The sequence below is a fragment of the Ahaetulla prasina genome, chromosome 18 (genome assembly GCF_028640845.1).
Source record: "Ahaetulla prasina isolate Xishuangbanna chromosome 18, ASM2864084v1, whole genome shotgun sequence".
Taxonomy (NCBI): domain Eukaryota; kingdom Metazoa; phylum Chordata; class Lepidosauria; order Squamata; family Colubridae; genus Ahaetulla; species Ahaetulla prasina.
The window spans coordinates 9,294,247-9,318,015 of NC_080556.1; the positions used below are offsets into that span (position 1 = coordinate 9,294,247).

General features: G+C 47.0%; 1 long non-coding RNA gene across 1 annotated transcript; it reads right to left on the reverse strand.

Annotated features, from left to right (window-relative positions):
• Positions 1-4,988: 4,988 nt before the first annotated feature.
• On the reverse strand, positions 4,989-19,733 carry LOC131186937 (uncharacterized). Its single transcript, XR_009152455.1, has 4 exons — positions 19,463-19,733; positions 8,267-8,366; positions 6,700-6,799; positions 4,989-5,232 (listed from the first exon to the last, which is right to left on the reverse strand). It is a non-coding gene; the product is annotated as an uncharacterized LOC131186937 (long non-coding RNA).
• Positions 19,734-23,769: the final 4,036 nt, after the last annotated feature.

Genomic DNA, 23,769 nt, shown 5'->3' on the forward strand with positions numbered 1-23,769 from the left:
CTCAACCTTGCCCCACGTCCAAACAGCCTTTTTCGCCAATAGCTTGTGCAGCGGCTCTGCTACTGGAGCCTTATTTCAAGAAAACCGCGTAGAAGTTCACAAGCCCTAAAATGCCTGTAACTCAGCCTTATTTTTGGGAGCCGGAGCCTTTTTAATGGCTCGCAATTTGCTCTCCGTGGGATGGATGCCTTCTCTGTCTATTTGATAACCCAAGAATTCTATGGATTCAACTCCTATCTGGCATTTGTTGAGCTTGACCTTAAGTCCAGCAGACCTGAAAATGCCCAAGACATTCCGTAGTTTGACCCCTAATTCATCTAAGTTCTCTGCTGAAACTAGTACGTCGTCAAAATATGGCACGACCCCCAGTATTCCCTGTAGCAGACATTCCATTAGATTTTGGAACAACCCTGGGGCTACGCTGACTCCAAACTGGAGTCGAGTGCATTTGAAAGCGCCTCGATGTGTTACAATCATCTGTGCCTCGGCTGTGTCATTGTCTACGGGTAATTGTTGGTAGGCTTGGGCCAAATCGAGTTTGGCGAAGATCTGCCCTTGTCCCAATGAGTGTAACAGATGTTGCACTACGGGAATGGGGTATGCGCTCTTTTGCAATGCTTTGTTAAGCGTTGCCTTGTAGTCAGTGCAAATCCGGACCGATCCGTCCGGCTTGACTGGAGTTACAATTGGTGTCTCCCATTTGGCATGGTCGACGGGGACTAGTATGCCCTGGTTTACTAGTTTGTCTAACTCCCGGTCAATCTTGGGCTTAAGGGCGAAGGGGACCCGCCTAGCCTTTAACCTAATGGGAGCCACCTGGGGATCTAAATTAAACGAAATAGGGGTCCCCACATACTTGCCCAGGCAGTCCTGGAAAACGTCCTCGAACTCTTTCAGCAGTTCATCCTTTAGGTTGACTCCATTGCTGTGAACCCCAGTCACTTCCATCCCTAGGGCTCTGAACCAGTCCAGGCCTAGCAAGCTTGAAGGTTTCAATCTACGATGGTGATCGGTAGAGTTTTCTTAAAATTCCCGTATCTCACGTTGACGGACGTGACTCCTCGAACAGGGATCCGGTTTCCCTGGTAGTCTTGCACTCTCAGCCTTTGGGTTTGCAGCTGGCGTTTCGCGACATCTGGCAGGTTTCTCGCGACGGTGTCCCAGGACATGATCGTGATCGACGAGCCGGTGTCCACCTCCATCTTACACGGCACTCTTTTGATGTGTGTCCGTGTGAATATCTTCTTTTCTAGTCGGGTTGATGCGTGACCCACTCGTACAGTTGTTTGGTTCAATTTCGCGCCTCTTTTGGATGGGCCAATCCCTGGCCGTTTCGTCGGTCCAGCGCTCTGCTGATTGGCCGGTTTGAATTTTGGGCGGGACGATTGTGGGGCTCGATAGGCCTGTGCGATGTGCCCTTTCTTTTCGCACCGCCGGCAAATTGCGTCCTTGAATCTGCAATTTTGTCGTTGGTGTTGGCCTCCGCAGTTCACGCACTCGTCCCGGTCGCCTCTCTCTGACCTTCCGGTATGGAAGACCTCTTCTTCTTCCTCGCCCCCAGATTCGGCCTCGACGACTTCGCTGTGGACTGGCGTTGCTTTCGTGCCGGTGTTCGGTGTGTTCGGTTTCTGTAGGGTTTCCACTGCTTTGGTGGACATCTCGTGTGCCCTTGCCTCGTCCAGGGCCAGGGCTAGGGTTAGGTTACTTTTGGACAGCAACCGCCTCTGTAAACAAATGTCCCGGACCCCACAAATGAGTTGTTCCAGTAAGGAGTCATCCAAATCCCGGTACTCACAGTGGTTCGCGGCTTTCCTCAATGCGGCCATGTACACGCTTATCGATTCGCCCTCTGACCTTCCGGTATGGAAGACCTCTTCTTCTTCCTCGCCCCCAGATTCGGCCTCGACGACTTCGCTGTGGACTGGCGTTGCTTTCGTGCCGGTGTTCGGTGTGTTCGGTTTCTGTAGGGTTTCCACTGCTTTGGTGGACATCTCGTGTGCCCTTGCCTCGTCCAGGGCCAGGGCTAGGGTTAGGTTACTTTTGGACAGCAACCGCCTCTGTAAACAAATGTCCCGGACCCCACAAATGAGTTGTTCCAGTAAGGAGTCATCCAAATCCCGGTACTCACAGTGGTTCGCGGCTTTCCTCAATGCGGCCATGTACACGCTTATCGATTCGCCCTCTCGCTGAACTCTCTGTCTTAGCTCGAAACGCTGGAAAAACTTCGACGGCACCGGAGCGTAGTGTGCTTTCAGTGTCGTTTGCAGCGTTTGCCATGGTACCGACTGTACCGGCGTTGGTTCCGACAGCGATTCGGCGGTATCAAAAACCTCTGGTCTGCAGTGACTCAGGAAGTAAGCACGCTTCCGATTATCCGAGACTCCCTGTAGTTCGTTTCCTTTGAGGAAACACTCGAAACGAGCCATGTACGACCCCCATTTCTCCTTGGCAGGGTCAAACAGTGCTGGCGGTGTATAGCTGGATATTGCTATGTAACCGCTTCCGATACTGGCTGGGTTTTGCGAATCCGTTACTCCTTCAGCTCTTTTCCTGGTCTCGCTGCCTCAGTATCCCACCTTCGTCGCCAATGTTAAGTTTGGGCAATGAAGAGGCAGGAGACCATACAAGTGACAACAGCTCTTTAGTTTATTGTGACCCAGCAAAAGACCAACAGGCAAAACCCCTCTTTAAATACTATTTTGGCTGAGGCATCAGCCAATCATCAACGTGCTTGTTCTCGCCCAAACTTCTCTCCTAAAGTTCAAATATATAACAAAAATGGCCTTTCCCACCCCCTCGGAGTCCCTTCGGACGCCAGAAACTGCCAGTTTGCCAACTTCCGGTTGGACAGGAAGTGACTTTTTTTCCTGTCCCCAGTCTCCAGAGGATTTTCTCTCTAGTTGGCAAATGGGCAGTTTTTCGCCACCGGACGGCCTCCGAGGGGCTGGGAAAGGCCATTTTTGATCTCCCCAGACTCATAGAGAGGTTCGGGAGCCAAGTGAGAGAGAAAAACGGGCCTCCCCCAACAACCACCCAGGCCCCCAGAGGCAGGAAACAGCCTGTTTCTGTACTTCTAGTGGGCCAGAAGGCCTGAAAATTAGGGAGCTGAGCTCGTGTGCCCACTGATATAGCTACGCATGCTACCTGTGGTATGCATGCCATAGGTTGCCATCATGGGTATAGGGTCTCCTGCTTGAGAAGGGGGTTTGACTAGAAGACTTCCAAGGTCTCTTCCAGCTCTACTGTGATAGCTTGAAGGACTTTGGAGAAGTTTCTTGATTGGCAGATGAGACCCATCCTTGAGTCTTGCCTACTGGATGGGAACATCCTGCATGGACTGTGTCAGTTCAAGAGGTTGGTGGGACAGAGAGAACGTGGCTCTTCCTTTAGCAATATGCGGTCAACTGAAGGAAGACAACTGGTTGAGAACATTTTATAGGAGCCTCTTAAGCCAAGAAGAGGACCATGATTTTACTGCTCCAAAAACAGACCCAGTTCTACACGATTCCCAGGTTACTCTGATAGACACAAGATACCAAGAAGCAAAACTCTTAACATTACCTACAGACTAAGTTACGTTCCAGCCTCGCCTTCCCACTCCTTGTTGGTCACAGTTTGGATTCATGGTCACCATCTTGACTCTTGGTCAACCATTTTCTTGCTGCAAAGGAGGAAAGAAGATCAGGGATTGGTCTTTTCAAGGTCCCTTTGCAACAGCTTCGGCTGTTCATTTAAAAACAAAGGAGTCGTTGCTGACCAGTTGGCCCATTGGTGCATGTGAATTCCTTGGCTTTGACTATCAAGATGAATTAAAATATTTTTATTTTGATATGCCTTGGACTAATAATCATGAAGTTTTGCTCTTATGTGTAATACACAGTGGTAGCCTGTTGGTGGGTCACAGGATTTGGATGATGTTCGAGCTAGGATTCTGCCCACTTCGGCAAACTGCCCAATCCCATGCCTGGCTGGCCTCTCCTACCCCTCCCAGGAGTCTTCACGTGGTCCATTTTGGATGCCAGGTAAGTAGAGGGCTCACGTGGAGGCTCTGGGAGGGTGAAAAACTTGCTCCCGGAAGTTTCTTTTCCGGCTTCCAGAGGGCTTCCGGAGGGCAGGGGACAGCCATTTTCGCCCTCCCGGAGGCTCCAGAAATCGCGTGGAAGGAGGCAGGGGCAGGGGTCACACCCGTGCATGCCCACACCCATAATTCTATTCACTCCACCTCCGCACATGAAAGCATGATGCCCCGTCCTCCCCACCCACCCCGCTCCTGGCATTGTGGCCCGGTAGGCCCCTTTTTCTCCCTCACCTGCCTGCAGAGCCTCTCTATGAGTCTGGGGAGGGCGAAAACGGCCTTTCCCACCCCCTCGGAGGCCATCCGGAGGCTAGAAACTGCCCGTTTGCCAACTTCCGGTTGGACAGGAAGTGACTTTTTTTCCTGTCCCCAGCCTCCAGAGGATTCTCTCTCTAGTTGGCAAATGGGCAGTTTTTCGCCACCGGAGGGCCTCCGAGGGGCTGGGAAAGGCCATTTTTGCCCTCCCCAGACTCATAGAGAGGTTCAGGAGCCAAGTGAGAGAAAAAAACGGGCCTCCCCCAACAACCACCCAGGCCCCCAGAGGCAGGAAACAGCCAGTTTCTGTACTTCTAGTGGGCCAGAAGGCCCGAAAATTAGGGAGCTGAGCTCGCGTGCCCACTGATATAGCTACGCATGCTACCTGTGGTATGCATGCCATAGGTTGCCATCATGGGTATAGGGTCTCCTGCTTGAGCAGGGGGTTTGACTAGAAGACTTCCAAGGTCTCTTCTAGCTCTACTGTGATAGCTTGAAGGACTTTGGAGAAGTTTCTTGATTGGCAGATGAGACCCATCCTTGAGTCTTGCCTACTGGATGGGAACATCCTGCATGGACTGTGTCAGTTCAAGAGGTTGGTGGGACAGGGAGAACGTGGCTCTTCCTTTAGCAATATGCGGTCAACTGAAGGAAGACAACTGGTTGAGAACATTTTATAGGAGCCTCTTGAGCCAAGAAGAGGACCATGATTTTACTGCTCCAAAAACAGACCCAGGTCTACACGATTCCCAGGTTACTCTGATAGACACAAGATACCAAGAAGCAAAACTCTTAACATTACCTACAGACTAAGTTATGTTCCAGCCTCGCCTTCCCACTCCTTGTTGGTTGCAGTTTGGATTCATGGTCGGCATCTTGACTCTTGGTCAACCATTTCCTTGCTGCAAAGGAGGAAAGAAGATCAGGGATTGGTCATTTCAAGGTCCCTTTGCAACAGCTTCGGCTGTTAAGTTAAAAACAGAGGAGTCGTTGCTGACCAGTTGGCCCATTGGTGCATGTGAATTCCTTGGCTTTGACTATCAAGATGAATTAAAATATTTTTATTTTGATATGCCTTGGACTAATAATCATGAAGTTTTGCTCTTATGTGTAATATACAGTGGTAGCCTGTTGGCGGGTCACAGGATTTGGATGATGTTCGAGCTAGGATTCTGCCCAGTTCGGCAAACTACCCAATCCCATGCCTGGCTGGCCTCCCCTACCCCTCCCAGGAGTCTTCATGTGGGTCCATTTTGGATGCCAGGTAAGTAGAGGGCTCGCGTGGAGGCTCCGAGGAGGGTGAAAAACTTGCTCCCGGAAGTTCCTTTTCCGGCTTCCAGGGGACTTCTGGAGGGCAGGGGACGGCCATTTTCGCCCTCCTGGAGGCTCCAGAAATCTCATGGAAGGAGGCAGGGGTCACACCCGTGCGTGCCCACACCCATAATTCTATTCGCTCCACCCTCGCACATGCGAGCATGACGCCCCGTCCTCCCCACTCACCCCGCTCCTGGCATTGTGGCCTGGTAGGCCCCTTTTTCTCCCTCACCTGCCTGCAGAGCCTCTCTATGAGTCTGGGAAGGGCGAAAACGGCCTTTCCCACCCCCTCGGAGGCCATCCGGAGGCTAGAAACTGCCCGTTTGCCAACTTCCGGTTGGACAGGAAGTGACTTTTTTTCCTGTCCCCAGTCTCCAGAGGATTCTCTCTTTAGTTGGCAAATGGGCAGTTTTTCGCCACCGGATGGCCTCCGAGGGGCTGGGAAAGGCCATTTTTGCCCTCCCCAGACTCATAGAGAGGTTCGGGAGCCAAGTGAGAGAAAAAAACGGGCCTCCCCCAACAACCACCCAGGCCCCCAGAGGCAGGAAACAGCCAGTTTCTGTACCTCTAGTGGGCCAGAAGGCCCAAAAATTAGGGAGCTGAGCTCGTGTGCCCACTGATATAGCTACGCATGCTACCTGTGGTATGCATGCCATAGGTTGCCATCATGTGTATAGGGTCTCCTGCTTGAGCAGGGGGTTTGACTAGAAGACTTCCAAGGTCTCTTCCAGCTCTACTGTGATAGCTTGAAGGACTTTGGAGAAGTTTCTTGATTGGCAGATGAGACCCATCCTTGAGTCTTGCCTACTGGATGGGAACATCCTGCATGGACTGTGTCAGTTCAAGAGGTTGGTGGGACAGAGAGAACGTGGCTCTTCCTTTAGCAATATGCGGTCAACTGAAGGAAGACAACTGGTTGAGAACATTTTATAGGAGCCTCTTGAGCCAAGAAGAGGACCATGATTTTACTGCTCCAAAAACAGACCCAGGTCTACACGATTCCCAGGTTACTCTGATAGACACAAGATACCAAGAAGCAAAACTCTTAACATTACCTACAGACTAAGTTATGTTCCAGCCTCGCCTTCCCACTCCTTGTTGGTTGCAGTTTGGATTCATGGTCGGCATCTTGACTCTTGGTCAACCATTTCCTTGCTGCAAAGGAGGAAAGAAGATCAGGGATTGGTCATTTCAAGGTCCCTTTGCAACAGCTTCGGCTGTTAAGTTAAAAACAGAGGAGTCGTTGCTGACCAGTTGGCCCATTGGTGCATGTGAATTCCTTGGCTTTGACTATCAAGATGAATTAAAATATTTTTATTTTGATATGCCTTGGACTAATAATCATGAAGTTTTGCTCTTATGTGTAATATACAGTGGTAGCCTGTTGGCGGGTCACAGGATTTGGATGATGTTCGAGCTAGGATTCTGCCCAGTTCGGCAAACTACCCAATCCCATGCCTGGCTGGCCTCCCCTACCCCTCCCAGGAGTCTTCATGTGGGTCCATTTTGGATGCCAGGTAAGTAGAGGGCTCGCGTGGAGGCTCTGGGAGGGTGAAAAACTTGCTCCCGGAAGTTCCTTCTCCGGCTTCCAGGGGGCTTCTGGAGGGCAGGGGACGGCCATTTTCGCCCTCCTGGAGGCTCCAGAAATCGCATGGAAGGAGGCAGGGGTCACACCCGTGCGTGCCCACACCCATAATTCTATTCGCTCCACCCTCGCACATGCGAGCATGACGCCCCGTCCTCCCCACTCACCCCGCTCCTGGCATTGTGGCCTGGTAGGCCCCTTTTTCTCCCTCACCTGCCTGCAGAGCCTCTCTATGAGTCTGGGGAGGGCGAAAACGGCCTTTCCCACCCCCTCGGAGGCCATCCGGAGGCTAGAAACTGCCCGTTTGCCAACTTCCGGTTGGACAGGAAGTGACTTTTTTTCCTGTCCCCAGTCTCCAGAGGATTCTCTCTTTAGTTGGCAAATGGGCAGTTTTTCGTCACCGGATGGCCTCCGAGGGGCTGGGAAAGGCCATTTTTGCCCTCCCCAGACTCATAGAGAGGTTCGGGAGCCAAGTGAGAGAAAAAAACGGGCCTCCCCCAACAACCACCCAGGCCCCCAGAGGCAGGAAACAGCCAGTTTCTGTACCTCTAGTGGGCCAGAAGGCCCAAAAATTAGGGAGCTGAGCTCGTGTGCCCATTGATATAGCTACGCATGCTACCTGTGGTATGCATGCCGTAGGTTCGCCATCATGGGTATAGGGTCTCCTGCTTGAGCAGGGGGTTTGACTAGAAGACTTCCAAGGTCTCTTCCAGCTCTACTGTGATAGCTTGAAGGACTTTGGAGAAGTTTCTTGATTGGCAGATGAGACCCATCCTTGAGTCTTGCCTACTGGATGGGAACATCCTGCATGGACTGTGTCAGTTCAAGAGGTTGGTGGGACAGAGAGAACGTGGCTCTTCCTTTAGCAATATGCGGTCAACTGAAGGAAGACAACTGGTTGAGAACATTTTATAGGAGCCTCTTGAGCCAAGAAGAGGACCATGATTTTACTGCTCCAAAAACAGACCCAGGTCTACACGATTCCCAGGTTACTCTGATAGACACAAGATACCAAGAAGCAAAACTCTTAACATTACCTACGGACAAAGTTACGTTCCAGCCTCGCCTTCCCACTCCTTGTTGGTCAGAGTTTGGATTCATGGTCACCATCTTGACTCTTGGTCAACCATTTTCTTGCTGCAAAGGAGGAAAGAAGATCAGGGATTGGTCATTTCAAGGTCCCTTTGCAACAGCTTCGGCTGTTCATTTAAAAACAGAGGAGTCGTTGCTGGCCAGTTGGCCCATTGGTGCATGTGAATTCCTTGGCTTTGACTATCAAGATGAATTAAAATATTTTTATTTTGATATGCCTTGGACTAATAATCATGAAGTTTTGCTCTTATGTGTAATACATAGTGGTAGCCTGTTGGCGGGTCACAGGATTTGGATGATGTTCGAGCTAGGATTCTGCCCAGTTCGGCAAACTGCCCAATCCCATGCCTGGCTGGCCTCTCCTACCCCTCCCAGGAGTCTTCACGTGGTCCATTTTGGATGCCAGGTAAGTAGAGGGCTCACGTGGAGGCTCTGGGAGGGTGAAAAACTTGCTCCCGGAAGTTTCTTTTCCGGCTTCCAGAGGGCTTCCGGAGGGCAGGGGACGGCCATTTTCGCCCTCCTGGAGGCTCCAGAAATCTCATGGAAGGAGGCAAGGGCAGGGGTCACACCCGTGCGTGCCCACACCCATAATTCTATTTGCTCCACCCTCGCACATGCGAGCATGACGCCCCGTCCTCCCCACCCACCCTGCTCCTGTCATTGTGGCCTGGTAGGCCCCTTTTTCTCCCTCACCTGCCTGCAGAGCCTCTCTATGAGTCTGGGGAGGGCGAAAATTGCCTTTCACACTCCCTCAGAGGCCATCCGGAGGCTAGAAACTGCCCATTTGCCAACTTCCGGTTGGACAGGAAGTGACTTTTTTTCCTGTCCCCAGTCTCCAGAGGATTCTCTCTTTAGTTGGCAAATGGGCAGTTTTTCGCCACTGGAGGGCTTCTGAGGGGCTGGGAAAGGCCATTTTTGCCCTCCCCAGACTCATAGAGAGGTTCGGGAGCCAAGTGAGAGAGAAAAACGGGCCTCCCCCAACAACCACCCAGGCCCCCAGAGGCAGGAAACAGCCTGTTTCTGTACCTCCAGTGGGCCAGAAGGCCCGAAAATAAGGGAGCTGAGCTTGTGTGCCCATTGATATAGCTACGCATGCTATCTGTGGTATGCATGCCATAGGTTCACCATCATGGGTACAGGGTCTCCTGCTTGAGCAGGGGGTTTGACTAGAAGACTTCCAAGGTCTCTTCCAGCTCTACTGTGATAGCTTGAAGGACTTTGGAGAAGTTTCTTGATTGGCAGATGAGACCCATCCTTGAGTCTTGCCTACTGGATGGGAACATCCTGCATGGACTGTGTCAGTTCTAGAGGTTCGTGGGACAGAGAGAACGTGGCTCTTCCTTTAGCAATATGCGGTCAACTGAAGGAAGACAACTGGTTGAGAACATTTTATAGGAGCCTCTTGAGCCAAGAAGAGGACCATGATTTTACTGCTCCAAAAAAAGATCCATTAAAATATTTTTATTTTGATACGCCTTGGACTAATAATCATGAGGTTTTGCTTTTATATTTAATACACAGTGGTGGGCTGTTGGCGGGTCACACGATTTGCACGATGCTCTGGCTAGGATTCTGCCCAGCTCGGCGAACTGCCCAATCCCATGCCTGGCTGGCCCCTCCTACCCCTCCCAGGAATCTCCATGTGGTTCATTTTGGATGCCAGGTAAATAGAAGGCTTGCGTGGAGGCTCTGGGAGGGTGAAAAACTTGCTCCCAGAAGTTTCTTTTTCGGCCTCCAGAGGACTTCCGGAGGGCAAGGGACGGCCATTTTCACCCTCCCGGAGGCTCCAGGTGCAAGAGCCCAACTAGGCCACGCCCCCCATGACCACGCCCACCCAGCAACAAGTCAGTGAACTTGTTGCTGAGATTTTAGAAGTCCAACCCTGGTAGTACAGAAAGTCCTTGACACTATGAGTTCTTTTAGTGCCAACAAAATAGGGCACTGAGACCCTGATGATGACAATAGAAGAACAAAACTAAGACCAAAGAAAATGTGTGTGTGAGGGGTGGAACAGGTTGTAGATGTTTTTTGAAGATGGGTTTTGGATTGTAAGTGTTCCACTACTCAAGCAGATAATCTCAGGACAATTAACCAGTGGAACAGAAGGTGCCTTCCGAAGTTGTAGGCGCTTCATCACTGGAGGTTTTTAAGAAAAAACTGGGATCTCTCTCACCTGGCTCCAGAGCCTCTCTATGAGTCTGGGGAGGGCAAAAATGGCCTTTCCCACCCCCTTGGAGGCCCTCCGGTGGCCAGAAACTGCCCATTTGCCAACTAGAGAGAGAGGATCCTAGACAGACTCTGGAGGCTGGGGACAGCAAAAAAGTCACTTCCTGTCTATCCAGAAGTTGGCAAACGGGCAGTTTCTGGCCTCTGGAGGGCCTCTGAGGGGGTGGGAAAGGCTGTTTTCACCCTCCCCAGACTCATAGAGAGGCTCTGCAGGAAAGTGAGAGAGAAAAACGGGCCTAGCAGGCCACTTAATGCAAAGAGCGTGCTGGGGAGGACGGGTCGTCATGCTCAAATGTGGGGGGTTGAGCGAATAGAATTATGGGTGTGGGCACGCACGGGCGTGACCCCAGCCCCTGCCTCCTGCCATGCGATTGCAAAAAGGTTAGCCATCACTTCCCTATATCATTTCAGACAGGTGGCTGTTCAGTTCTTTCTTAAAAACCTCCAGTGATGAAGCACCTACAACTTCTCATGCCACCTTCTGTTGCACTGGTTAATTGTCCTGAGATTATCTGACTGAGTAGTGGAACATCTGCAATCCAAGATCTTGGTTACCACCTTTAAAGCGCTCCATGGCTTGGGACCTGGGTACTTACGGGACCGCCTGCTGTTACCTCATGCCTCCCACCGACCCGTACGCTCACACAGAGAGGGTCTTCTCAGGGTGCCGTCCGCCAAACAATGTCGGCTGGCGGCCCCCAGGGGTAGGGCCTTCTCTGTAGGAGCTCCTACGCTCTGGAATGAACTTCCCCCGGGTTTACGCCAAGTGCCTGATCTTCGGACTTTTCGCCGTGAGCTGAAAACGCACCTATTTATTCAAGCGGGACTGGCTTAAAGGTTTTATTAAATTTTAATTGGGGTTATTATTTTAGGATTTTAAATTTTTAAATTTCAGCCATTTGTAATTTGCTCGGTTTTAAGTTTCTGTTTTAAATGTGAATATTGTGGGTTTTTAAATTTTTGGCTGTACACCGCCCTGAGTCCTTCGGGAGAAGGGCGGTATAAAAATCTAATAAAATAAATAAATAAATAAATAAATAAAACCCATGTTCAGAAAACATCTACAACCTGGTTCCCCCCCCCCATTTTTCTTTGGTTTTAGTTTCGTTCTTCTACTCTCATCATCAGAGTCACAGTGCCCTATTTTGTTGGCACTAAAAGAACTCATAGTGTCGAGGGCTTTCTATACTACCAGGGGTGGTCTTCAAAAATGACAGCAATGGCTTGACTGCCCTGTTGCTGGGTGGGCGTGACCTAGTTGGGCTCTTCCACCATGGTGGGAGAGCCATTTTACACCCTCCCCAGGCTCCGGAGGCTTTTCTGGAGCCTCCAGGAGGGCGAAAATGGCCATCCCCTGCCCTCTGGAGGCCGGAAAAGGAACTTCCGGGAGTAAGCTTTTCACCCTCCCAGAGCCTCCACCCGAGCCCTCTACTTACCTGGCATCCAAAATGGACCACATGAAGACTCCTGGGAGGGGTAGGAGAAGTCAGCCATGCATGGGATTGGGCAGTTCGCCGAACTGGGCAGAATCGTAGCTACAGCATTGTCCAAATCGTGTGACCAACCAACAGCCCACCACTGTATTACACATAAAAGCAAAAAATCATGATTATTAGTCCAAGGCGTATCAAAAGAAAAAGATTTTAATTAATTTTGATAGTCAAAGCCAAGGAATTCACATGCACCAATGGGCTAACTGGCCAGCAACGACTCCTCTGTTTTTAAATGAACAGCCGAAGCTGTTGCAAAGGGACCTTGAAATGACCAATCCCTGATCTTCTTTCCTCCTTTGCAGCAAGGAAATGGTTGACCAAGAGTCAAGATGGTGACCATGAATCCAAACTGTGACCAACAAGGACTGGGAAGGCGAGGCTGGAATGTAACTTAGTCCCTAGGGAATGTTAAGAGTTTTGTTTCTTGGTGTCTTGTGTCTATCGGAGTAACCTGGGAATCGTGTAGACCTGGGTCTGTTTTTATTTATTTTATTTATTTATTTAATTTTGTCATAACAATATACACAAACATAACAAGCATAACACAAAAGATTATATAATATATAAACATATATATGAGGAGAAACAAGGTAGTATAAGCATATATATATATATAGTGGAAGAAACAATAGGACAGGAACGGTAGGCACATTTGTGCTCTTATGCACGCCCCTTAGAGTCCTCTTAGGAATGTGGTGAGGTCAACAGTGGATAGATTTTTAATAAAACTTTTGGGGTTATGAGAAGAGACCACCAAGTCAGGTAATGCATTCCAAGCATAGATAATTCTGTTACAGAAATCGTGTTTTCTGCAATCTAAACTGGAGCGGTTGACGTTAAGTTTAAATCTGTTGGTAGCTCTTGTGTTATTGTAGTTGAAACTGAAGTAGTCATTGGCAGGAAGGACATTACAACGGATGATTCTATAAGCTAAACCCAGGTCCTGTCGAAGGCGACGAAGTTCCAAGTTTTCTAGACCCAGGATTTTTGTTTTTGCAGCAGGAAAATCATGGTCCTCTTCTTGGCTCAAGGGGCTCCCATAAAATGTTCTCAACCAGTTGTCTTCCTTCAGTTGACCGCAAATTGCTAAAGGAAGACTCACGTTCTCTCTTTGTTCTACCAACCTCTTGACCTGACACAGTCCGTGCAGGATGTTCCCATCCAGTAGGCAAGACTCAAGGATGGGTCTCATCTGCCAATCAAGAAACTTCTCCAAAGACCCTTTTTTTTTTTTACATTTATATCCCGCCCTTCTCCGAAGACTCAGGGCGGCTTACAGTGTGTAAGGCAATAGTCTCATTCTATTTGTATATTTACAAAGTCAACTTATTGCCCCCCCAACAATCTGGGTCCTCATTTTACCTACCTTATAAAGGATGGAAGGCTGAGTCAACCTCGGGCCGGGCTTGAACCTGCAGTAATTGCAGGCTGCTGTGTTCTAATAACAGGCTTCTAACAGCCTGAGCTATTACGGCCCTTCAATCTATCAGAGTAGAGCTGGAAGAGACCTTGGATATCTCCTAGTCCAACCCCCTGCTCAAGCAGGAGACCCTGTACCCAAGATGGTGAACCTATGGCGTGCGCCGGCCAGCTAATTTTTGGGTCTTCTGGCCTACTAGAAGAAGGGAAACAGGTTGTTTCATGCCTCCGGAGGTCCTGTGGGTGATGAGGAAGGCTGTTTTTCCCTCTCACCTGGTTGCAGAGCCTCTCTTTGAGTCTGGGGAGGTCGAAAATTGCCTTTCCCACCCCCTCGGAGGCCCTCCGGTGGCCAGAAACTGCCCGTTTGCCAACTACAGAAAGGATCCTAGACAGACTCTGGAGGCTGGGGACAGCAAAAAGTCACTTTCTGTCCATCCAGAGGTTAACAAAAGAAAAGCCTCCGGAGCATGGGGAGGGTGAAATGGCCATCCCCTGCCCTCCGGAAGTCCTCTGGAGGCTGAAAAAAGAACTTCCGGGAGCAAGTTTTTCATCCCAGGATCATGACTTTACTGCTCCAAAAACAGACCCACGTCTACACGATTCCCAGGTTACTCCGATAGACACAAGACACCACAAAGCAAAACTCTTAACATTACCTATGGACTAAGTTACATTCCAGCCTCACCTTCCCACTCCTTGTTGGTTGCAGTTTGGATTCATGGTCACCATCTTGACTCTTGGTCAACCATTTCCTTGCTGCAAAGGAGGAAAGAAGATCAGGGATTGGTCATTTCAAGCTCCCTTTGCAACAGCTTCGGCTGTTCATTTAAAAACAGAGGAGTCGTTTCGGGCCAGTTGGCCCATTGGCGCATGTGAATTCCTTGGCTTTGACTATCAAAATTAATTAAAATCTTTTTCTTTTGATACGCCTTGGACTAATAATCAGGATTTTTTGCTTTTATGTGTAATACACAGTCATGGGCTGTTGGCGGGTCACACGATTTGGATGATCCTCTGGTTAAGATTCTGCCCAGTTCGGCAAACTGCCCAATCCCATGCCTGGCTGGCCACTCTCACCCCTCCCAGGAGTCTCCATGTGGTCCATTTTGGATGCCAGGTAAGTAGAGGGCTCGGGTGGAGGCTCTGGGAGGGTGAAAAACATGCTCCCAGAAGTTCCTTTTCCGGCCTCCAGAGGGCAGGGGACGGCTATTTTCACCCTCCCGGAGGCTCCAGAAAAGCCTCCGGAGCCTGGGGAGGGTGCAAAATGGCTCTCCCACCATGGTGCAAGAGCCCAACTGGGCCACGCCCACCATGGCCACGCCCACCCACCAACAGGGCAGTCAAGCCATTGCTGAGATTTTAGAAGTCCACCCCTGGAAGTACAGAAAGTCCTTGACACTAGGAGTTCTTTTAGTGCCAACAAAATAGGGCACTGAGACTCTGATGATGACAATAGAAGAACAAAACTAGGACCAAAGAAAACGGGGAAAAAAACACCAGTTTGTAGATATTTTCTGAAATGGGTTGTGGGTTGTAGATGTTCCACTACTCAAGCGGATAATCTCAGGACAATTAACCAGTGGAACAGAAGATGCCTTCAGAAGTTGTAGGTGCTTCATCACTGGAGGTTTCTAAGAAAGAACTGAACAGCCACCTGTCTGAAATGGTATAGGGCAGTGATGGCTAACCTTTTTGCCATCGAGTGGCAGGAGGCGGGGGCAGGGGTCACGCCCGTGTGTGCCCACACCATAATTCTATTCGCTCTACCCCCGCAGATTCGAGCATGACGCCCCATCCTCCCGACCCCGCTCCTGGCATTCAATGGCCCAGTAGGTCCATTTCTCTCTCTCACCTTGCTCCAGAGCCTCTCTATGAGTCTGGGGAGGGCGAAAATGGCCGTTCCCAACCCCTCGAAGGACCTCCAGAGGCCAGAAACTGGCCATTTGCCAACTTCTGGATGGACAGGAAGTGACTTCTTTGCTGTCCCCAGCCTCCAGAGTCTGTCTAGGATCTTCTCTCTAGTTGGCAAACGGACAGTTTCTGGCCACCGGAGGGGCTCCAAGAGGGTGGGAAAGGCCAGTTTTGTCCTCCCCAGACTCATAGAGAGGCTCTGGAGCCAGGTGAGAGAGAAAAACGGCCTTCCCCACCACCTTAGGACCTCCAGAGGCATGAAACAGCCTGTTTCCCTTCTTTTTTTTTTATTGAAATTTTACAAAAATTTTCACCCCCCTTTCCCCCCTCCCCCACTCCATCCCCCCCCTCCAAAACCACCCGCCTCCCTCCCCCCCCCCCGACTTCCCAGAACAAACACAAGGTATAGTTCAAAAGAAAAAAATCATTCGCTAAATTTTCCCTAACACAAATTATAATCCTCCCCTTCTTCTCAAATCCTAACTTCCCCCATACAAATCAAAGATAAATACATCCTAATCATTCAAAAGCAATCTGATATCTCTTAATCTGATATCTATTTTGCATATATTCAATCCATTTTTTCCATTCAGTTAGATATTTTTCTTGTGTAGTGTCTTTCAAAAAGGCTGAGATTTTAGCCATCTCAGCCAAATTAGCAACTTTCAATATCCATTCTTCTATTGTAGGTAACTCTTTTTTCCTCCAGTATTGTCCTATCAGTAGTCTTGCCGCTGTTATTAAATTTAAAATCAACTTAGTCTCAATTACTGTACAGTCTGTAATAATTCCCAATAAGAAAAATTGCGGTAGGAACTTTATCTTCTTTTTCAAAATATTTTGTATAATCCACCAGATCCTTATCCAAAAAGCCTTAATCTTCTTACAAGTCCACCAAATATGAAAATATATAGCATCATCACAATTACATCTCCAACATTTTGCTTGCATATCTGGATACATACATGATAATTTCTTAGGGTCTAAGTGCCACCTATAAAACATTTTATAAAAAATTTCCCTCAAATTCTGTGCTTGCGTAAATTTAACATTTCTAACCCATTTTTTCCCCAAGTTTCCAAAAATATTGGTTCTTGAATATTTTGTGCCCATTTTATCATACAATCCTTTATTAAATCCCTTTCAGGGTCTATTTCTATCAACACATTATACAATCTCTTTATATGTGCCTGAGTTTAATTTATAATTTGTTTTATCAAGTTTTCTTCATTCTGCATGATACCAGTTTTCTGGTCTTCTTTCCACCTAGCTCGTAACTGCCCATATTGGAACCAAGTATAATTTCTCCCTTCTTCTTTTAATTGTTGCAAGGATTTTAATTGTAAATTACCTCTCTCAAAATATAAAAGTTCTTTATAAGTAATCATTTCCTGTTTCTGTTCTATATTATATTCTCTATTGCATGCCTGGGGTTTGCCCAAATAGGAATTTTATAATTCAACTTGTAATAGTATTTCTTCCAGACACGCAGAAGAGCAATTCTTAACACATGGTTCTTAAAGGCTCTATCCACTTTTTTATCATACAATAAATATGCATGCCATCCATATAATAAATCATAACCTTCTATATTCAAAATCCTTTCCTCTGTTAAATTAAACCAATCACTTATTACCAAAAGAGCAGCTGCTTCATAATATAATTTAAAATTGGGCATTTTTAAACCTCCTCTTTCCGGTATGTCTTGAATTATTTTCATTTTAACTCTCGCTTTTTTACCTTCCCATATAAATTTATTAATCCCTCACATCCAGGACATAAACTGTTTCAACTCCTACCCTCAAAACGATGCTATAGAGCACTGCACACCAGAACAACTAGACACAAGAACAGTTTTTTCCCGAAGGCCATCACTCTGCTAAACAAATAATTCCCTCAACACTGTCAAACTATTTACTAAATCTGCACTACTATTAATCTTCTCATAGTTCTCATCACCCATCTCTTTTTCACTTATGACTGTATGATTGTAACTTTGTTGCTGGCAATCCTTATGATTTATATTGATATATTGACCATCAATTGTGTTGTAAATGTTGTACCTTGATGAAGGTATCTTTCCTTTTATGCTTTCCTGAGAGCATATGCACCAAGACAAATTCCTTGTGTGTCCAATCACACTTGGCCAATAAAAATTCTATTCTATTCTATTCTATTGGTATCATCTGAAACAAAAATAAAAATCTAGGTAAAACATTCATTTTAATGGCTGCTATTCTCCCCAATAATGATAATTGTAATTTTTTCCAACTGAACATTTCCTTCTGAACTTTTTGCCATAATACCTCAAAGTTATTCTTATACAATTTCACATTTGAAGAAGTAATATAAACCCCTAGGTATATGACCTTTTTTACAATTTCAAATCCTGTTGTTTCCTCTAATTTTTCTTTCTGTTGTCTAGTCATATTTTTTGTTATCACTTTTGTTTTATTCTGATTTACTTTAAATCCTGAAACTTTTCCATATTGATCAATTGTTTCCAACAAACATACACTTGAATTTATAGGATTTGACAAAATAATCACCAAATCATCAGCAAACCTCTCACTTTATACTCATGTTGTCTAATTTTAATTCCCTCTATCTCCTTTACCTCTCTTATTTTATCCAGTAATGGCTCCAGAATTAAAATAAACAATAATGGTGATAAGGGGCACCCCTGTCTTGTTCCTTTCGCAATCTTAAAAACTTCTGTCAAACTACCATTAACTATTATCTGGGCTGTTTGCTCTCCATAAATCGTTCTAATTATTCTCATAAAACAATCTCCAAATTGCATTTTATCTTTTAATTTAAATAAAAATTCCCAATTTTTGGGAATGCAGTCAATGCAGTCAATCAAAGGCTTTCTCTGCATCCAAAAAAATAAATGCTGCAGAAATCTGATTGTTCTTTTCTAAATATTCCAATAAATTTACAATCTGTCTAACATTATTCCTCATCTCATTCCTCCCCTTTATAAATCCAGATTGATCAGTATGAATTCTTTGTTGCAGAACTAACATTAATCTATTTGCTATTATTTTAGCAAAAATCTTATAATCATTATTCAAAAGTGAAATCGGCCTATAATTCCCAGGTTTGGAGTACTCCTGCTCTTCTTTTGGTATCAATGAGATGAAAGTAGTTCTCCATGATGGGGGTATTCCCCCTCCTAATTGTATCTGATTAAATAATTCCTTAAGTGGACCTACTATCTCATTCTGTAAATTTTTATAATAAATTGCTGTAAGTCCATCCGTGCCGGTTTCCCCCCCGCCCCATTTTTAATTGTTTTATTGTCAAAATAATTTCTTCAGTAGTTATAGGCAATTCAATTCTTCCCTTTGTTCTAAGGTTAAATCTTTAGCCTTGTACTCTTTCAAATATTTATCAATATCCATATTCAAGATTGTATCTTTAGCATATAAATTTGTATAATATTCTAAAAAAGCTTTTTTTAATTTTATCCTGTTGATATCTCTCTTTACTTTATATTCTATTTTTTCTATAACACGTGCTTTTTGTTTTTTCCTTAACATATATGCTAACCACCTACCAGGTCTATCTGCATTAAAAAAAGTATTATGTTTAGCATACTGTATGTTTGTTGCCACCTCGTCTGCCTGTTTCCCTTCTTCTAGTGGGCCAGAAGACCCAAAAATTAGCTGGCCGGCGCACGCCGTAAGTTCGCCATCTCAGGTATAGGGTATCTACTTGAGCAGGGGGATGGGCTAGGAGACCTCCAAGGTCCCTTCCAGCTCTACTCTGATAGACTGAAGGGACTTTTGAGAAGTTTCTTGATTGGCAGATGAGACCCATCCTTGAGTCTTGCCTCCTGGATGGGAACGTATTACACAGCCTGCGTCAGGTCAAGAGGCTGGTGGAACAAAGAGAGAATGTGGCTCTTCCTTTAGCAATGTGCGGTCAACTGAAGGAAGACAACTGGTTGAAAACATTTTACAGGAGCCTCTTGAGCCAAGAAGAGGACCATGATTTTACTGCTCCAAAAACAGACCCAGGTCTACACGATTCCCAGGTTACTCCGATAGACACAAGATACCAAGAAGCAAAACTCTTTAACATTACCTACGGACTAAGTTACGTTCCAGCGTCACCTTCACACTCCTTGTTGGTCGCAGTTTGGATTCATGGTCGGCATCTTGACTCTTGGTCAACCATTTCCTTGCGGCATCGTCCAAATCGTGTGACCCGCCAACAGCCCACCACTGTGTATTACACAAAAAAGCAAAACCTCATGTTTATTTCTCCGAGGAGTATCAAAAGAAAAAGATTTTAATTAATCTTGAATCCAAACTGCAACCAACAAGGAGTGGGAAAGTGAGGCTGGAATGTAACTTAGTCCATAGGTAATGTTAAGAGTTTTGCTTCTTGGTATCTTGTGTCTATCAGAGTAACCTGGGAATCGTGTAGACCCGGGTCTGTTTTTGGAGCAGTAAAATCATGGTCCTGGGATTCCCAGGTTACTCTGATAGACACAAGATACCAAGAAGCAAAACTCTTAACATTACCTACAGACTAAGTTATGTTCCAGTGTCACCTTCACACTCCTTGTTGGTCGCAGTTTGGATTCATGGTCGGCATCTTGACTCTTGGTCAACCATTTCCTTGCTGCAAAGGAGGAAAGAAGATCAGGGATGGTCATGTCAACAGCTTCGGCTGTTCTTTTAAAAACAGAGGAGTCGTTGCTGGCCAGTTGTCCCATTGGTGCATGAGAATTCCTTGGCTTTGGCTATCAAGATTAATTAAAATCTTTTTCTTTTGATACGCCTTGGAGAAATAATCATGAGGTTTTGCTTTTATGTGTAATACACAGTGGTGGGCTGTTGGCGGGTCACACGATTTGGACGATGCTCGAGCTAGGATTCTGCCCAGTTCGGCGAACTGCCCAGTCCCATGCCTGACTGTCCTCTCCTACCCCTCCCAGGAGTCTCCATGTGGTCCATTTTGGATGCTAGGTAAGTAGAGGGCTCGGGTGGAGGCTCTCGGATGGTGAAAAACTTGCTCCCGGAAGGTCCTTTTCCGGCCTCCAGAGGTCAGGGGACGGCCATTTTCGCCCTCCCGGAGGCTCGAGAAAAGCCTCCGGAGCCTGGGGAGGGTGTAAAATGGCTCCCCCATTATGATGCAAGAGCCCAACTAGGCCACACCCACCATGGCCACGCCCACCCAGCCACTGGGCAGTGAACCCGTTGCTGAGATTTTAGAAGTCCACCCCTGGAAGTACAGAAAGTCCTTTACACTATGAGTTCTTTTAGTGCCAACAAAATAGGGCACTGAGACCCTGATGATGACAATAGAAGAACAGAACTAGGGCCAAAGAAAATGGGGGAAAAGAAACAGGTTATAGATGTTTTCTGAACATGGGTTTTGGATTGCAGATGTTTCACTACTCAAGCAGATAATCTCAGGACAATTAACCAGTGGAACAGAAGGTGGCATCAGAAGTTGTAGGTGCTTCATCACTGGAGGTTTTTAAGAAACAATTGAACAGGCACCTGTCTGAAATGATATAGGGCAGTGATGGCTAAGCTTTTTGCCATCGCGTGGCAGGAGGCGGGGGATGGGAGTGGGTGCGCGCATTCATGCCCACACCATAATTCTATGCGCTCTGCCCACACACATGCGTGTGTGATCCCCTCCCTCCCTGCTCCTGTTACGCAATGGCCTGGTAGGCCCGTTTTTCTCTCTCACCTGCGTGCAGAGCAGGGATGAAATGCTTCCAGTTCGGACCGGATCGCGCAATCCGGTAGCGATGGGGGCAGCTAGTTCGGAGAACCGGTAGCAAAAATCCCTGCCCCCCCCTGCCCACGCCTCGCTGTTCCTCTTCTCCATCCCTGAAGTTCTTGGTTGTGATATAGCTGCAAATGGCCTTAGATGACTGCCGCGGTGCTTCAAAGGCCGCACTGCAGCTGATCAGCGCTGCAGGCGGCTAGTAGACCGGTGCCTCTATTTTAATATAATATAATATAACAACAGAGTTGGAAGGGACCTTGGAGGCCTTCTAGTCCAACCCCCTGCCCATGCAGGAAACCCTACACCATTTCAGACAAATGGCTATCCAACATTTTCTTAAAAATTTCCAATGTTGGAGCATTCACAACTTCTGCGGGCAAGTCGTTTCACTTATTAATTGTTCTAACTGTCAGGAAATTTCTCCTTAGTTCTAAGTTGCTTCTTTCCTTGATCAGTTTCCACCCGTTGCTTCTTGTTCTACCCTCAGGTGCTTTGGAGAATAGCTTGACTCCCTCTTCTTTGTGGCTACCCCTGAGATATTGGAAGACTGCTATCATGTCTCCCCTAGTCCTTCTTTTTATTAAACTAGACATACCGAGTTTCTGCAACCATTCTTTATATGTTTTAGCCTCCAGTCCCCTAATCATCTTTGTTGCTCTTCTCTGCACTCTTTCTAGAGTCTCAACATCTTTTTTACATCGTGGCGACCAAAACTGGATGCAATATTCCAAGTGTGGCCTTACCAAGGCATTATAAAGTGGTATTAACTCTTCACGTGATCTTGATTCTATTCCTCTGTTTATGCAGCCCAGAACTGTGTTGGCTTTTTTAGCAGCTGCTGCACACGGCTGGCTCATATCTAAATGGTATCCACTAGGACTCCAAGATCCCTCTCACAGGTACTACTATTGAGCAAGGTACCACATATACGGTACTGGTGCATTTTGTTTTTTTTTCCTAAATGTAGAACCTTACTTTTTTCACTGTTGAATTTCATTTTGTTAGATAGCGCCCAATGTTCAAGTCTGTCAAGATCTTTCTGTAACTTGAGCCTATCTTCTGGAGTGTTGGCTATTCCTGCCAGCTTGGTGTCATCTGCAAATTTGATGAGTTCCCCATCTATCCCCTCGTCCAAGTCATTGATGAAGATGTTGAAGAGTACTGGGCCTAAAACAGAGCCTTGGGGTACTCCACTGCATACTTCCCTCCATGTGGATGTAGTTCCGTTGAGGACTACACATTGAGTGCGGTTGGTCAGCCAGTTACGAATCCATCTGGTGGTGGTGCTGTCTAACCCACATTTTTCTACTTTATCTAGTAGTAGGTTATGGTCTACTTTATCAAATGCTTTACTGAAGTCCAAGTAAATTATATCGACAGCATTCCTCTGGTCTACTAATTTTGTCATTTTGTCAAAGAATGCGATAAGATTAGTCTGGCATGATCTGTTTTTGACAAACCCATGTTGGCTTTTGGTTATTACTTTGTTTGCTTCTGGTGTTCGGTGATTCGTTGCTTGATTATCTTTTTATCTTTTTTAAAATCTTTTTTTAATATTTTTAATCTTTTTTTAAATCTTTTTTAAGGAAGGTAGACTGGTGCCTCCCAAAAAAAGGCAATTGGTAGACTGATGCCTCTATTTTTAAAGAAGGTAGACCAGCGTGCTCCCAAATTTTGTATACTGTTATTTGTATTATTTATTATTATTGGCCATGCCCATTCAGTCACCTGACCACCAAGCCACACCCACCAATTAGGCCACGCCCACAGAACCGGTTGGGAAAATTTTTAGATTTCACCCCTGCTGCCGAGCCCCTCTATGAGTCTGGGGAGGGCGAAAACGGCCTTTTCTACCCCACTCGGAGGCCGTCCGGAGGCCAGAAACTGCCCATTTGTGAACATCCGGTTGGACAGGAAGTGACATTTTTTGCTGTCCCCAGCCTCCAGAGCCTCTCTAGGACCCTCTCTCTAGTTGGCAAATGGGCAATTTCTGGCCTCTGGAGGGCCTCCAAGGGGATGGGAAAAGCCATTTTCGCCCTCCCCAGACTCATAGGGAGGTTCCGGAGCCAGGTGAGAGAGAAAAACAGGCCTTCCCCACCACCACCACAGGACCTCCAGAGGCAGGAAGCAGCCTGTTTCCTTACTTCTAATAGGCCAGAGGGCCCGAAAATTAGCTGGCTGGTGCATGCCATAGGTTCGCCATCTCAGGTATAGGGTCTCCTGTTTGAGCAGGTTGTTGGACTGGAAGACCTCCAAGGTCTCTTCCAGTTCTATTCTGATAGATTGGAGAGGTTTGTTGACTGGCAGATGAGACCCATCCTTGAGTCTTGCCTACTGGATGGGAACATCTTGCACAGACTGTGTCAGGTCAAGAGGTCGGTGGAACAAAGAGAGAACGTGGCTCTTCCTTTAGCAATGTGCGGTCAGCCGAAGGAAGACAACTGGTTGAGAACTTTTTATGGGAGCCTCTTGAGCCAAGAAGAGGACCATGATTTTACTGCTCCAAAAACAGACCCAGGTCTACATGATTCCCAGGTTACTCCCATAGACACAAGATACCAAGAAGCAAAACTCTTAGCATTTCCTACAGACTAAATTACCTTCCAGCCTCACCTTCCCACTCCTTGTTGGTCGCAGTTTGG